At 56.6% G+C, this 14922-nt stretch overlaps 1 protein-coding gene across 1 annotated transcript in view; it reads left to right on the plus strand.

Moving 5' to 3' along the window:
• The first annotated feature begins 289 nt into the window (after positions 1–289).
• The window catches only part of ACTL8 (actin like 8), a 59950-nt gene continuing 45317 nt past the window's right edge, over positions 290–14922 (plus strand). Inside the window, exon 1 of the mRNA XM_042997420.1 lies at positions 290–456. The gene's annotated coding sequence lies outside the window, so the exon portion shown is untranslated. The remainder of the gene's footprint in view (positions 457–14922) is intronic.

The raw sequence follows: 14922 nt of genomic DNA on the forward strand, positions 1-14922 counted from the left end.
GGTTTCATTTTATGAGAAAACGTGTTAAGAATGATGGCTGTGTCTCCTTGGGTGGGAATGCAGAGTTGTGTTGTCAGGAGCTCAGTGGTGTGCGCAGGGTTCCTACGGAAGCTCAGTAGTCAAGGGGACGGAACGTGCTGTGTGTCCATGATTGCCTGTGCTGCCCCGAAGCCATCCTTCTTGCCTGCCGGGTGGAAATGGATCTGGGCCCTTTAAATTTCTTCCCTGCAAGCCGGCTCAGCCTGGCCAGTAGAGGGCGCTGGGGGGCCCATGCGGCTGCACAGGGCCCTGCTTCCTGATTCTGGGCGCTCCGGGCTTCTGCCTCCCCAGCTCCTGGCTCCTGCAGTGCACGGCCCGCAGCCCCCCCGGCACTGCTTTGGAGGCAGTTTTGGCAGTTTTGACGTGGGGTGTGTCACCAGCGGCGGCTTCTGTGGTATCCTCCAGGGCAGATTTCTGGTGAGTCCCCCTGGGTGGATTTCTAGCAAGTTCCACCAGCATGGCACCAGGCCAAGTGCTTGCCATGTGGTGGGCCACAGCCATGTCCTGGTCCGCAGACTCTGCGGCTGGCAGCCCTGGAGGGTGTGTGTGTGTGTGTGTGTGTGTGTGTGTGCGTGTACTTCCTTGGGGGGTCTGTCTCAGCCTTGTGGCCGGGGGAGGGGCTCCTCTCAGTCTGGGGTAGCGAGTGCCTCCTTGGGGGCTCTATTCAGCCCAGGTTGGGGGGGGGGGTTTGTTGCTCCTTAGGGGTTCTGTGTCAGCCCTAGAGGGATTCTTCCTGGATACTATTCTCTAGAGTTCTCTCTAATTCTTTCTAGCCAGTCCCTTGTTTGTCTGGTCTTCTAGTATGTTTAGGCAATAATTCTTTATACAGAACTTTCCCCATTCAGATTACTGGGTGGATTCTCCCTCCTGACTGGTTGCAAAGTGACTCACGCTGTGTGTTATAAGTCATTGTTTGTCCATCCATTTTCACGTTGGTATTTCCAATTTGGGGCTGTTCTGAATAATTTGCTATGCGTATTCTCAAATGCACCAGGCTTTCTGTGCACATGTTTTTATCCCGTGGATAAATGCTCATTTTGCCTACAGGGTGCTGCGGGGTCACCGGGAGTTTTGTGGGTCTGTTTTTTAAAAATTTTTAAAAATGTTTATTTATTTTTGAGAGAGCAAGAGGGAGAGAGAATGAGCGGGGGAGAGGCAGAGAGAGAGGGAGACAGAGAATCCGAAGCAGGCTTCAGGCTGAAAGCGCAAAGCCCGATGTGGGGCGTGAACCCACGAACCATGAGATCACAACCTGAGCCAAAGTGGGACGCGCAACTGACTGAGCCACCCAGGTGTCCCGTGGGTCTGTTTTTTTTTTTTTTTTTTTTGTATCAGTGATAAAATTCGATGTGGGTTCTAGAAGGATCTCTCGGCCTTGGGTGAATGGGGGCAAAGGCACCAACTCTTAACTCCCCAGATGCAGGTGGCAGCCCAGCCTGGTGACCTTGTGCACGTGGCTCTGCTCCATCGTCTATTTGTGAATCTGTGAAATGGGAATGTTCTCGTGCCTCCATAGGATTCTTGGCGGGACCGAATGGGATAACGCGCACAGGTGCTTGGCACGGGGCTGGCATGGAGTAGGTCCACGGTGGGCAGCAGCCACCATACCGTTGTTATTAGGTGCTTACGCTGGGATGTCCCCGTATCTCCCTGGCATTGACCGTCGCGTGTCTAGAGACCAAGAGCTTAGAGGAGTGGGAAAGGGTCTCGGTGCCCTGTCGGGACCCGGGAAAGCTGGGACACGGCTGCCATGGCTGCCCAGTGCCTGGCGCTTTCTGACGCCCTCCTGTGCCTTCCCTCTGAGGAGTGGACCCTCAAGGTGGCCTTGGGTTCTGGGCTCTTTGCCCAGCCCCCTGACAGCTACCTCAGCGGGCGTCCTGCCAGGCTGAACCCTGAGCTGCTGCACCCCAGCTAGTCAGACAGCCATGATTAGTCAAATAAAATTTCCATCTGTTGAGGAATTTTCGAGAGTTATTACTGGCTATAAAAGCAATCGGAGGAGAAGGATGGATCTGAGGGGGTAAGTGCCTCTAATTATGTGCAGTAGTGACTTTTAAATAAGGTTGCAGATGTCCTTATCAGAGTGAGCCAGACCCCCATCGCTGTCTGGGCCGGAGGGGGTTGGGCTGGTGGGGGTGGGTCCTTCTCTGTAGAGGGAAGAAGAAGAGGGGCGCCGTGTTTGAATCTTGGGGGTCGTTGTGGCGTTTAGAAAGACCCTGGATGCAGACGGCCTAGTAAAGGCCCGGCAGGTCTTAATGGATGCACACTGCAGGTGCTTAATGGATGCACGTTTCTGCTTTCCCTGCTTCCCTCCTTCTTCTCCCTGGGGCCTGAGCCAGGCTCCTGGACAGAGCAGCATCTCTCAGGGCCGGGTTGTTGCTGTCACAGACTCTGTGTGGCCGCTCCACGTAAGGTCTGGGCCTCGAGCTTCACCCTTAAAATGGGACAATGAATTAGCAGGTGTCCATCCCAAAGGAACACTGGGCAGGGAGATTTTGGGGGAATGTGGGCCCAGCATCGTTCTGCCACTAATATATGGCTTTCCTCTAGTGCTTGACTTGTTTTGACCCCTCAGCACTTGGGGGGGGGGCGGCGCGGAGGAGACATTGTGGGCAGGAGGGTTTGGGGTGCTAAGGGGCTCATCTGAGGTCACTTGGCTCAGGTGCTCCTGCTTTTTTGGGGGGAAAGAGTTTTAGAAGTCCACCCCCTTCTTTGTCTTGTGATGCCTAACACAAGATTGTACTTTGGGGGTACCTGGGGCTCAGGAGGCTGCACGGGGGCCAGTGGCGTGGGTGGTTTTGCTGGAAGCGGCTCAAATGTAACTGAGAACCCCCGGAGAGAGGGGTTCGCAGGGTCCAAACCCTCAAATGCTTGAAGGCACACAGTCCCCTGACTGCTGGGCCAGGGGTCTGTTCATGGACAGGCTGTTCCTCCTTGCCTCCCCTGCCCACCTGTCCGTCAAGCACAAACCAGCGCCCCCTGCCCCTTGGGCCCTTTAAAACCACAGGCACATGCCTAGGCCCCCGCGGCCGGCCACACTTTGATTCCTCGGAGTCGGCTGTAGAAAAGCCCACATGTGTGGCCAGGAGCCATCAGAGTTCAGTCCTTCCCGCCATGGCTCTGCTCTGGGCAGGGAACTCTCCTTGGGTTCCTTCGTTCCAGTGTGACTGATTAGCGGGGGTTTGCCCTGGGCCCAGGGTCCCCTGGTGTCTGATTCTGGAACCACAGGCCTGGGGCTGAGGTAGGAGGGCGGGGTCGGCAGAGCTGTGGGTTCGGGTTTGCAGCTGAGTTGCATGAGAAGCTGAGGCCTCTGGCCTGGTTGTGTCCACGAGGGAGGTCATCTCCCTGCGCGTCCCCAGCCCCTGGGTCCTCCCTGATGACTTGGTCACTCCATCAGCTGCAGAGGGGACAATCTGGCTTCCGGCCGTGCCTCTGGCTGCGTGACCTGGGCAGGACCCCGACCTTGTGTGGACTCAGTTTCCCTCCCTGTGAGTGGGGATAATAAGACGGGCTTGTCATAGGGTCCGGGCGACAATGAAACGAGCATGTGGCTGTCTCCTTGCTCTTCTCTTCTGGTCAGGCTGGGAGAAGGGCCTGGAGGTGTGAACCTTGCTTCAGGCTCCTGTGTCTGAGGGCCGAGACCTCTGCGGAGGGGAGGTTTTTGGGGCTGGAGTGAGCCGAGTCTCTGGAACTCTCCCCAGTCCTGTGATGGGGTGGGCACGGGGAAAAGGTGCCTGTGGGCTCCAGGACGGCGGGAATTTTGGTGGTTTCAGCCCTGCCTGGGTTTCATGATGTCTGCAGGTGGGTGGGGAGGGGGTGCTTGGGTGCTGGGGTCGTCAGAAGGACCCCTTGAGCAGGTGGCATCCCTGATTGTCTCACGGTCACATCCGTATGCCCCCACCCCCATCTCAGCCCTCATTGAGATGGGTTCTCCCATCTCAAACTTGGGGGAAGATTGGGTCCTGTGCGCCCCATCTCCTCCTGGCCAGGGCATTGGGAGCCCCAGGGAGCTCGAGGCACCCCCTGATGCCGCACTCTGCCCTCCCTTCCCCATTGCTGGACCCTGGATGGACCCCAGCCCCTCTCCGGTGCCCTCAGGACCCTTTGCTTCCGGCCTGGGAGGAGAGTCTGGTGATTTTCCTCCCCAAAGGAGGAGCGCAGCTCCTCTGCGTGGAGAAGTGTTGTGAGGGGCTGGTTACATTTTCCTCTTCCCAGTTCTTTGTTAGCCACAGCCCTTCTCTGTGAGAGGGTTCCCGGGACTTCTGGGCTTGTGCCCGTGCCTGCCTTGGGCACAAGAAGGCTTAGAGCAAAATGATCCTTAATGTTCCTCCCCGCCCCTGACTGTCGCCCCCCTGCCAAGAATGAGAGGCTGGGAGCCTTGGGGCTGACAAGCTGGAGCGTGTGGAGGGCTGGGGAGGCCCCCCCACCCCCCGCCCAGGGAACCCGGGTTTGGGACGGAGCTCCGTGCCTCAGCAGCTATGGTCAGTCTGAGCCCTCAGTTTCCTGATTGCTGAGTGGGGATGGTAACCTCAGTGCTGTCACCAGGGTTAAATGAGGCCATGAGTCCTCCACACTCCCCGTCATGGTTCTTGGTGATGTGCCCCAGACCCAGATGACAGTGGGTGGAAACAAAACCACATGGGTGCAGCCGAGAGAGGCTCCGCAGGCCCGCGGCAGGGCTCACGGATGTCCCGGTGCCTTGATGTGTGCACGAGCCTCTGGCGGGTCCTTCCCCTTGGTGGGCAGCTGTGGGGCAGGCCTTGGGGATGACCCTGTGGTCCTCCTGCCTGAAGGTCCCTCTGTCTTTCAGCGGCTCAGCCTCCTGAGGGTCCCCTGAGGGCCCCTCTGTTCCGGGGCCTGGTCATTCGTGGCTTGTCTGGCCAACCCTCTGCCATGAGAGAAAGTTGGAGAGACGGGAGGCCCTCCATGGCTGTTCTGAGGACACACCCACTGTCTGTACCCCAGCTTTCAAGGCCCTGTGACCGGCCCACGTCCTCCCCTCCCCTCCTGTGGCCTCTGGTCAATGCAGTGGAAGGCCTTGAGCCCTTAAGATTTGCCGGCTCTGGGCTCGGCACCCGCGTGCCTTGTTTATCCAGTCCTCACCACGACCTTACGTGATACTATTTCTGTGACGTGTCTTCAGGTGACACAAGGACCAGCCTCGTGCGGTGGGGCCGAAGGGCAGGGCTGGCTTCCCAAGCGAGAACTTTCCAGCCGCGCACCAATGGATGTGCTCAGCGTCCCACTGCTGGGAGTTGGCAAGCAGGCGCTGATGGCCATCGTTCAGGGAGACAGAGGGGACCCTTCGCAGATGACACTGAGGGGCGTCCACCTTTCAGGATCACGGTCCCCCTGAGTCTTGAATTCCCTGCTCCTTACTGGAGATGGCGCCAGTGATCCCACTTACAGGAACTGAGGCTCAGAAGCAGGCATTTCTGTGCCCTGATCGCTGGTTCCTCCCCCTTCTTCCACTTATCCCAGGTGGCCGGGTTCTGAGCATGTCAGCCCCGTGTCTTGCTTGATGGCAGCATAGTGGGCCATTGGTGGCCTTGGGGGTGGGGAAGGGGGGCTTTGATCCGGTCAACTATTTCTTCACTTACTCTGCTAAGCACTTATATTCCCCCTGAACACCTACTGTGTACCAGGCCCCGGGGGGGGGGGGCGCAGATTTGTGCCCTCGGTGAGCTCACGGTCAAGTGTGATAGATAGGGGGCTCTGCCTGTGGTTCCCAAGCATCCGAGTGAACTCCTGGCCTTGCTCGGACCAAAGAATTAGCCACCTGGGGTGGGGTCTGGGCATCTGTACTTTGTCACAAGCTCCCCAGGGGATCACGGCTGAGACCCCAGATTTAGGAACTGGGGACTCATAACTCTCAGTGGACAGCTGTGCAGCAGCTGGGGGCTCCAGCCAGAGAGCAGGTGGGAGGGGTGCCGTTGGGATCCAGAGAAGGTGGGAGGAGGGGGCCGACTGGGGGTGCTGGACGCTTCCCCATCTGTGAAAAGCAGTAGGCAAAGGGCAGTGAGTCCAGGGCTCTGCAGAGTGCATGGCAGGTGACTTCCTACCGTCCTGGTCCTGGTCCGCAGGGACCGGGGTTTTTACCACTTTAGGTCACCGCTGTCTCCCAGTGACTAGGACGGGGGTTGGTGTGAAGGAGGGGCTCACACTTTTGTGGGAATGAACTTCATAAGGCGGGGCAGCCCCTCCTTGCCTTTGGCCCCCACCTCTGCTTGAGCGCTATGGACCAGACCCTGTGCCGGACGCCTTGTGTGCATTAACTCCTCAGATGCTCCCGATGGCCCCGGGATACAGGCACGAGGATCACACCCATTTGGCAGATGAAGAAACTGAGGCCCAGGGAAGTCCCTCTTCATGGCTGCCCCTCCACTTCCAGTTCAGGTTTCGCCTCCTCGGAGGGGTGTGCTCTGAGCCCCGGGCCATTTACACACCCCCATTATCTTTGCTGCCTTCACAGCTTGCGTAAACGTGCTGTCTCCACTGCCCTGGATGATAAGGTCTGGCTCGTGGTGGACCAGCTGTCCCGACCTGACGCCCGTGTTCTCAGCCACTAGGCTCTCCTGCCCGCGTGGCCTGATGACAGTTGTGAGTTCATTAAGCGACATCGGCATCATTGCCCGGGGCCCTGGGGTGAGGCAGACGTTCCCTGGCTTGCTCTCTCCCCCAGCTCCCAGGGAGGTCGAGCTCAGCCCAGGTTTAGATCAGCCACAGTTCACGCAGCCAGCCCTCCCGCAGAGTAATTACTATAATTTCCCCCGCGTAACCCTCCGCTCTTGGATGGTATTGTGACCGAAATGGGAGAAGCAGGAACACTCCCTGCCCTGGTAATTGCGCCTTTGTGGGCGCTGCTGACATCTCCAAAGGGAGCTGGTGATTCGCGGCGTGTGTCGGAGGCGTCACCTTTGAACCCTGGCTTTTTGACTCTGGCGCCTCTTCAAATGCAATTATGATGAATGAGTGGGATGCATTGATTTACTGCGTCCTCGGGGCTGTGTTCACATCCCTGGTCCAATCTGGAGCCTCGTGGCAGCCCCGTGAACCGGGGGGCGGTGCGTGGCTCTGACTCAGTTGGGCAGAGGGTTCCGCGTTCCCCGAAATCGTGCAGCGTGGGAGCGGCAGGGCCTGGCTGGAACCCGGGGCTCCTGGGTTCGCTCGCTGCCTCCCATCCCTTCTGCTCAGACGCCCTGTTAGAGAGGATGTTCTGACAATTCTACCACTGGGCTCAAGTGCGTTAGAGAAGAGCGATAACGAGCGCAAAAATCATGACCTTGGGCCCTGACGGCTCACCGGGCCGCTCACCTCGCCTTGTAAGCGGGAATGCATTTAACCTCCCACAGCCCATCACGGTTATGCTTCCCAATTTGCAGATGCAGGACCTGAAGCCCAGAGAGGGGGTGCTGACCTGAGGGCCAGGGAGCCAGGAGGTGATAGAGCCCAGACTGGAGCCGAAGCAGTCTCCAGCGCCAACCTCCGGTCTCTCCTGCTGTGCAAATGGCAGAAAGTCAGCATTCCTGAACATGTAGTGTTTCCTCCTCTTTCTTTTCCTTCTTCTCCTCCTTCTCCTTCTCCTCCTCCTCCTTCTCCTTCTTCCTCATCAATCCATTTGCTCATTGGTTCACTTGTGAATTCATTCATTGATTCATTGATTCATTCATTCATTCATTCATTCATCCATCCAGGCTTGTTTGTGGGTCCCTGTTAACACCAAGCATTGTTCTAGGTATTAGGGATTCAGTCCTGTACAAGCTTCCATTCTATTCCTGAGCTTCCATTCCAGCTGGGGGAGACAAATCACAAAACCAGACAAATGATGAATTCGGGTTGGGAGAGCGATGGAGGAAAATGAGTAGAAAGGAGATGCGGGGTGTTGGGAGGGGGACACTAGCCAGTGTAGTCAGGGACGGGCTAAGCAGAGACTAGAAGGAAGCATGAGAACACCACGCAGAAGAGATTCCAGGCAGAGGGAGCCGTGTGTGCAAAGGCCCTGTGGTAGGTCTGTGCCAGGTGTGTTTGAGGACCTGCAAGGAGGGTGGTAGGAAGTGATGTCAGGAAGCTGAGTGGGGAGATGCAGGGCGGGGGCGGGGGCTCAAACAGGTGGGGAGGGAAGACGAGCCTGGCTCGCTTGGATTCCGTTGGCCGATACAGGGGGGAGTTCAGTTGTGTTACTGAAGCGGTTGGCAGCTTGGCCTTTCCCTGAAAGCGGGAAAAGTCTCAGCGTGTCTGCCTGTGCCAAAGTCCCTCTAGCAAGTCTGGTTCTGGGAGGCAGGTGCATACGTGTGTGTGAGGTGAGGTTTAGAGAGTCAGGTGGGAGCTCTCTTCGGGGCAAACCACAGGACTAGGCTCTGGCTGACATGAGCAGGAAAGGAAGTGACCACTCAGCTTGCAGAATCGGAGGCTTGGCCGAAGGACTAGTTTGCAAAGACCAGGAACCACAAGCCTTCTGAGACCCCGCTGGGATGGGTGGCCCCAGTCAGCTCAGAATGATTCTACAGGCTGGAATTCTAGGTCTGGGGGCGGGGGGGGGGGAGAGGGCCTCTAACGGATGGGGCTTTGGCCACGTGACCAGTCCTAGTTTGTGTTCAGGGCCTCATGATCAATAGTCCCGCTGGGAGTACATTTTGGAGGCGTGGTCAGCCCTGGAAGGGCATTTGGGGGTGCCGGTATCCAAAGAAGAGGGGACAGACAGGTGCTTGGCTGCTAACAGAGGCCCAGGGTCCCCGGCAAGGATCTCAGAGATGGGTGAGCTGTCCTCGCCTTCAGGATGCTAAGGGCAGAGCCCGTCCCGGGTGGAATGTTCGAGAAGGGGGCCGGATTCCTCCGAGCGAATGGTGGGGTGGAGTTCAGAGAGGACAGAGGTTCCCGGGTCTGGGGGAGGTTGTGGCAACGCTGGGTCTGGCTGGGCTTTGAGGGCTGGGTGGTCTTGAGAGCGAGGGGGAGCGGTGCTCTGAGTGGGGCTCACTGCTCAGGCAAAGTCGGGGAGGCCTCTTGGCTTTTGTGGGGGTGGGAGCAGCCGCTGAGTCACTGGCAGGGAGTGGGGAGTGCTGCTGGACCTGCAGGCTGAGCATGCAACCGAGCCCCAGTCTGGGGAGTTCAGACTTAGGAGGGTGACGGCGTCCGGCTGGGGCGGAAGCCGGCGGGGGGGAGGAGTGCTTTGGGGAGCACCTACTATGTACCTACGCTCCGCTAAGCGCTTTGTCGTGGCCTTACTTAACCTTTACGGCAGTCCTATTCGATAGCACTGCTATTTACCCCTACTACACAGAGGAAGAGACAGGGGCTCAGAGAGGTTAAGTGACTTAGTCAAGGTCACACAGCCAGCAAGTAGCCGAGAAGGGGTTCGATCCCAGGCTCGGCTAACGGTCTCTCCTTGTCCGGGTTACAGACTCATCAGTTGTGAAGTTGGGCAGCCTGCTGACCTGCTCTGGCCCTTTGCCCCAGTCATGTTTCTTCCTCCCTATTCTTAGGCGCCATCGAGCATGGCTGTGGGCAGGCAGGGGTGGCCAGTGCAGGGGCGGGTTGGGGGCGGGTCCGAGGTGACTTTCTCCTTTTTTTCTCCTCCCTCCCTTCCCTGTGCAAAGAGCTGGAACAAAGCTGGCAAAACTGGAGTCAGCAGAAAAAATCTAATTTTCACCTCAGACACGTTTGTAGCTGACAGATACTAACCCAACCTCTAGACTTTCCCTCTAGACGGGTCTGAGCCGAGTCCTGCCCTGGACACTGGGACACCAGCCCTGTCGCGAATTCACTGTCGCGTTTTAGACAAGATGCCTCTTCTCTATAGGCCTCAGTGTTTCTACCGGTAACATGGGAGGGACCGGTGCTCAGGGTGGGGTGTTGCAAAGTCAAGTGCCTACGGGGGGCCCTCCACCGGCCAAGAAAGACAAAGGTGTGAAATGGGCCAGGTGTGGGAGAGCAGCGGTGCTGGGGATGTGTGGTCCGGCGGGCAGCTGCCCTGCCCATCGGGGCAGTTCCGGCTCGGGGCCGACCGGTTATTGCTGGCGTGGGGCAGCGATTGCCGGGTCCTTGGATTATTTTAAGAAAAGCCAGGGAGCTGACTTGCGCTCCAAAATATTTCAAAATTTAAATGTCAGCAGCTTATTTAGAAATCTTGGGGGAAAAAATTTGCGGAGGCCCATAAAAGGAGCTTCACGGGCTGAAGTCGGCCTGTGGGGTCACCAGCTGCCAAAGCCAGGACTGGGTCATTCGGGTTTCCTCCAGCTGGATGAGCTACAGCTACGCTGAACATGCATATAAATAAAAATCAACTATTTGCCTTCTAGAGGTATTGATTTGTATTTATTGATGAGCCTGAGGTTTATCACGGGCATCTAAGCTCAGAAATAATGACGGGGCGGAGACCTCTTTGAGAAACTTTAATCACAGATTAGGAATCCTTGGGCCTGTCCCTCTCTGTCCCTCTGGGTTACTTCTGCCTCTTATGTTTGTCTTTAATCCTTCCTGGTGCAGACACAGCCTAGCCTGGTTTCTATGGCAACAGAGCGTGCTACCTTCTTCCCCTCGTAGATTTGTATATTCGGAGAGAGAAAAGCGGGGCGGGTGGCCTTGAGATTTCCCTCACCTGGACGGCGGACCCAGGGACTTCTGCTTTGTACCTTTGCAAGATCATGGGCGGGACAGGTTTATTTGAAGCCTGCGGGCAGCCCAAGAGCAAGATTTATTGGCTCTCCGGAATTTTTCGAGACCTCCGTTTAGAGCTATTGACTTTCTCACGTCGGCTACCGTTCCCAGTTTGGAGAGTGCCTGTGGATCAATCCCATAGTATCCAGAGATCAATGGGTTTATTGGTCCTTTTTAGGGTGGGCTTGGGAAAGACTTGAAAAAAGCCAGCGGGGTTCGAAGAGGACATGGGGGTCAGAGTGGCCAATGAGCTGAGCAGGTGCTCTGGTCATTCCCACCACGCCCAGGTGAAGCCAAGAGGACCCAGAGGCCGGGGAGGGAGGTGGCTGCCCTGGGGCTGGGGTGTGCCATAACTATCAGTCCCAGGCAGTGACCTGGAAGAAGAGGGGAGTGGGTAAGGCACAGACGCTGGAGTCCAACTGCCCGAGTTCGAATCCTGGCCCCACCGCTGTGAGGCTGTGGGTCTTGGGCAACTTACTGAACATCTCTGAGCTTCTGCGTCTTTGTCTGTAAAATGAAGACCGTCTTGCTAACTTCTTCACGAGTTATTGAAAGGACTGAGAAGGTACGTGTAAAACACATAGAACATAAGTCAGCAAACTTTTCTGTAAAGGACCAGAGAGGAGACATTTTAGGCTTTGTAGGCCGTATCCTTTGCCAGACTCCTCACGTCTGCTGTAGTGACTTGAGAGCAGCCATAGACAATATGTAAATGATGGACGTGGCTGTGTTCCAATAAAACTTTATTCATAGATCCTGGAATTTGAATTTCATATACTTCTCACGTGTCACGAAAGAGCCTTCTTGTCCTGATTTTTTCCCAACCGTTTAAAAGTGCAAAAACCACCCATGTTGGGGCGGCCGTATGAAAGCAGGCAGCGAGCCGGATTTGGCCCCCGGGCCGTGGTTTGCTGACTCCTGATGTAGAATACTGCCGATTACGCGTTCATTAGACGTCAGTCACTGATGTTACCTTTATCGTCACCATTATTCTTTTCGTCCTAGGAGGATGGACTGGAGGCAGGAAAATATTTGGCCCAGAAAGAAATGACTTGGGCCGGGGGAGGAAGGGTGCATATTAACTACACTCAGGGAAGATGGGATCCCAGCAGGGGTATCTTCCGCTGTTTGTGGGCAGAACTGACAGGGAGATGAATTTTTGGCTCTGAGGCCTCTAGCAGCCAGTTGGAACAGACTGCCTTGGACACCGTGAGCTCCTGTCACCAGAAGAGCTCCAGCAGAGGCCAGAAGCCCCGACACGCTGCTGGGGGGAGGCTGGCTCACGGGAAAAACAGACACTGGCTGTGGGGTCTGAGCTGGGTTCCTGCAGCTCTGGCCAAGTGGGAACGGTGTTGGGGAGATGGTTCCTGTTTCCTGGTTTCCCATGGCCCCTTTTCCTAATACTCAAAGCCCCTTGCCGTCTTCTTGCTTCCGGAACAATCCAGTGATGTGTACGGGGCCAGCATCGCCCCCGCTGAACCGGTTGGTCCGGGCCGAGAGGCCTGCCTGCTAGGTGGGGAGGCGTGCCTGCTGAGGCACATGGACTGTGGTCCTGGATCTGGGTCCAGTCCCGGCTCTGCTGTTTCCTGGGTCGAAAGCTTCTTTAACCTCTCTGAGCCTCTGTTTCCCCATCCGTAAAGTGGACGTACAGGATCTCCCTGACAAAGTATTTGTTACTGTATGGAAAACGCCTAGTGTGGTCCCTGGTGGACGGTAGGTTTTCCAACAGTGCTCATTCGTGTCCACCACAGTCCCGGCTTCTGGTCCGGGACTGCTGGGTGGCCTGGGAGGGTCAGGGAGGAGCCTGTCCTCTGGGACGCGGTCTGTCCACCAGCAGTTTGATGTCGGGGAGCCCTCCTCCCCCAAGCCTGGGATGCTGGCATCTTCGGGGAGGGATGGGTGTCGGGGCAGAGTCTGGGCTTCCCACAAGCCAGGGACCTTCTCCACCGAGGTACAGACACATCTACACTGGGTGGCGGGGGGGGGGGGGATCTGTGGTCCTGAGGGTGACCTCCTCCTCCTGCACCTGTGCGGCCACGACACGCGGGGGCCTAGGGGAGGGACCGCCGGGGAGTCTAATGGGGAGAACAGGTGCATTCAGCTGAGACGGGTCTGTGCCCACAGGCGGGGGTGGCCCAGGGTCATACCTCCCTCCTCGTCTCTGCTTCGTGTGCTGGGCCCTCTGCACGAGTGACTTCCGTGGGGAATCCCACGAATTCTCACAACCCCCCCATGAGGGGCATGTAACTGCTACCCCATTTTAGGGATGAGCAGACTGAGACTGAGAGCCCAGGTCACCTGTCCGGGGCCACAAAGGAGGAAGTTGGTGAGTCGGGCTTCGCAGCTGGGTCTGACCGCAAGAGCCTCACCCCTCGACCCAACGTCCCCATCCCCCGCCCCCTTTCGGCCGGCACTGGATTTCACCGTATGCGGTGTAAGCCCTAAACATGAGAGCAGTCAACGCTTTTGGGGTGGTTCCTGTGCCCCAGACCCTGGCCCAGGTCACAGCATAAAACCATACACGCCCTCTTACATTTTTTTTAAATCTCATAACCCTCACCACCTCTCTGTGAGCTCTTCCCGTTCCACGGATGAGAAAACTGAGGCACAGAGAGGTTACGTGCCTTGCTTGAGGTCACAAAGCCAAACTTGTAGAGCTGGGATTGGAACTCAGGAATCGTAACCCCGAAGCGGGTTCTCACCCCGTTCTCTTGCCTTGAAACTCGACTGTAAAGTGCTTAGCCTATCGTCAGACACAGAGCAGATAACACGATAAACATAAACATCCGAGACCAAGGGGACAGCGTGAGTTTGTTTGGAGACTGGTGGGTCTGGACCCACTCTGGACTTAACATTCCCTTCTGTGCGATGGGGACGCGCACAAAAGGGTGGGAATCTAATGAAAAGGCAGCCGAATTCTATCCATGTGTAGGGTCAGGAAACACCCACGTACTAAATAAATGTGGTGCTTCATCTTGAAAACGATCTGAAGTTTTTGCACGTGGGAGTTACACCCACTCTACCTGCCGGCTGCCCGCCCGGTTCCCACACGTGTCACCCTGTGTACAAGAGGAAGAGAGGAGAGGTAAAGAGAGAAAAAGACAGCGTGGACAGAGCGAAAAAAACCACGAAACAGGCTGGGACGGAAATAGGGAGGGGGCATTAGGTTGCTGCTGACGTGGCAGAAGGAAAAGTGATGGGAAATGGGGTGGAACATCATCACCGCAGGTGTGGATGGTCGGGGCCGTCGTCCTGGGAGGCGTGTGCGTTTTGTGTCCCCGGGGCTGCTCCGTTCAGCCGGTGTGGTTTTCTGTTTACCCGGTGTTTCCGGTGGACAGAATGATGCATCAGCCAACGAGACATTCGTGCAGTGTTCCAATTGTTCCCTGATATCCGGGTCGCATCAGAGCACGTTTGCATTTTCAAAGCCCGCGTGACAGCAGAATTGACTACACTTTGGAAGGTCAGGAGTTAGGAGGAGTGGCCGGGCCTTTCCTAGATAGGGACTTCCTCGTAAGGTTCGCCTCGCCCTGGAAGATGGCCTTGCCCTCTGCAGTGCGGGGCTGGGACGATCTCTGGGCCTCGGGTGAGGCTGACCCTCCGGCAAAGTCTGCCCCTCGCTGACCCCCAGAAGCTGGTCTTTTGGAATCTCAGGGGACCCCCCTGGGGTCTGTAATAACCCCCATCCCGCCCATGCCTCTGTGGCTCCCTGAACTTTCTCCTGTATGGCCAGTAAGTCCCAAAGGCTCGGGCGCTGCGGGAGCCGATGGGTCTTTACGTGGTCAGACCCGCAGCACAGCCGACGATGGGGCCTCCATGTGAGTAATGAGGTCTTATAAGTGGCTCCTCCTTGGAGCAAAGAGGGGGAAAAAAAAAAAAAGAAAAGAAAAAGGATTGCCTGGAATTTATTAGTCTAATTACATTTTCCTAATGTGGTTGACCCCCGCTCACAGCAGGGCTCTTATCAAAGCCACAATCACACGAGCATTATTGGAGTTTTAATAAGAGTCAATTGGTTATTGTCCTTGCTGCGTCGGGCACCGTAGACATAATCCCCGAAGCCCCTTGGGGAGGCAGGGAGCTTGCTTCCTTTGCCGGAATATTATTTACATTAATAACAAGGATTAGGGACTTGTTTTATGTGTTTAAGGGAAGCGGAGAATGTCTCTGTTCGGGCAGCTTCCGGCCACCAGCTGAGGAAGTCAGGGGAGCACTGGGCTGGGGGTCAGG

Source organism: Panthera tigris, chromosome C1, assembly GCF_018350195.1.
Source record: "Panthera tigris isolate Pti1 chromosome C1, P.tigris_Pti1_mat1.1, whole genome shotgun sequence".
In the NCBI taxonomy this organism is placed as follows: domain Eukaryota; kingdom Metazoa; phylum Chordata; class Mammalia; order Carnivora; family Felidae; genus Panthera; species Panthera tigris.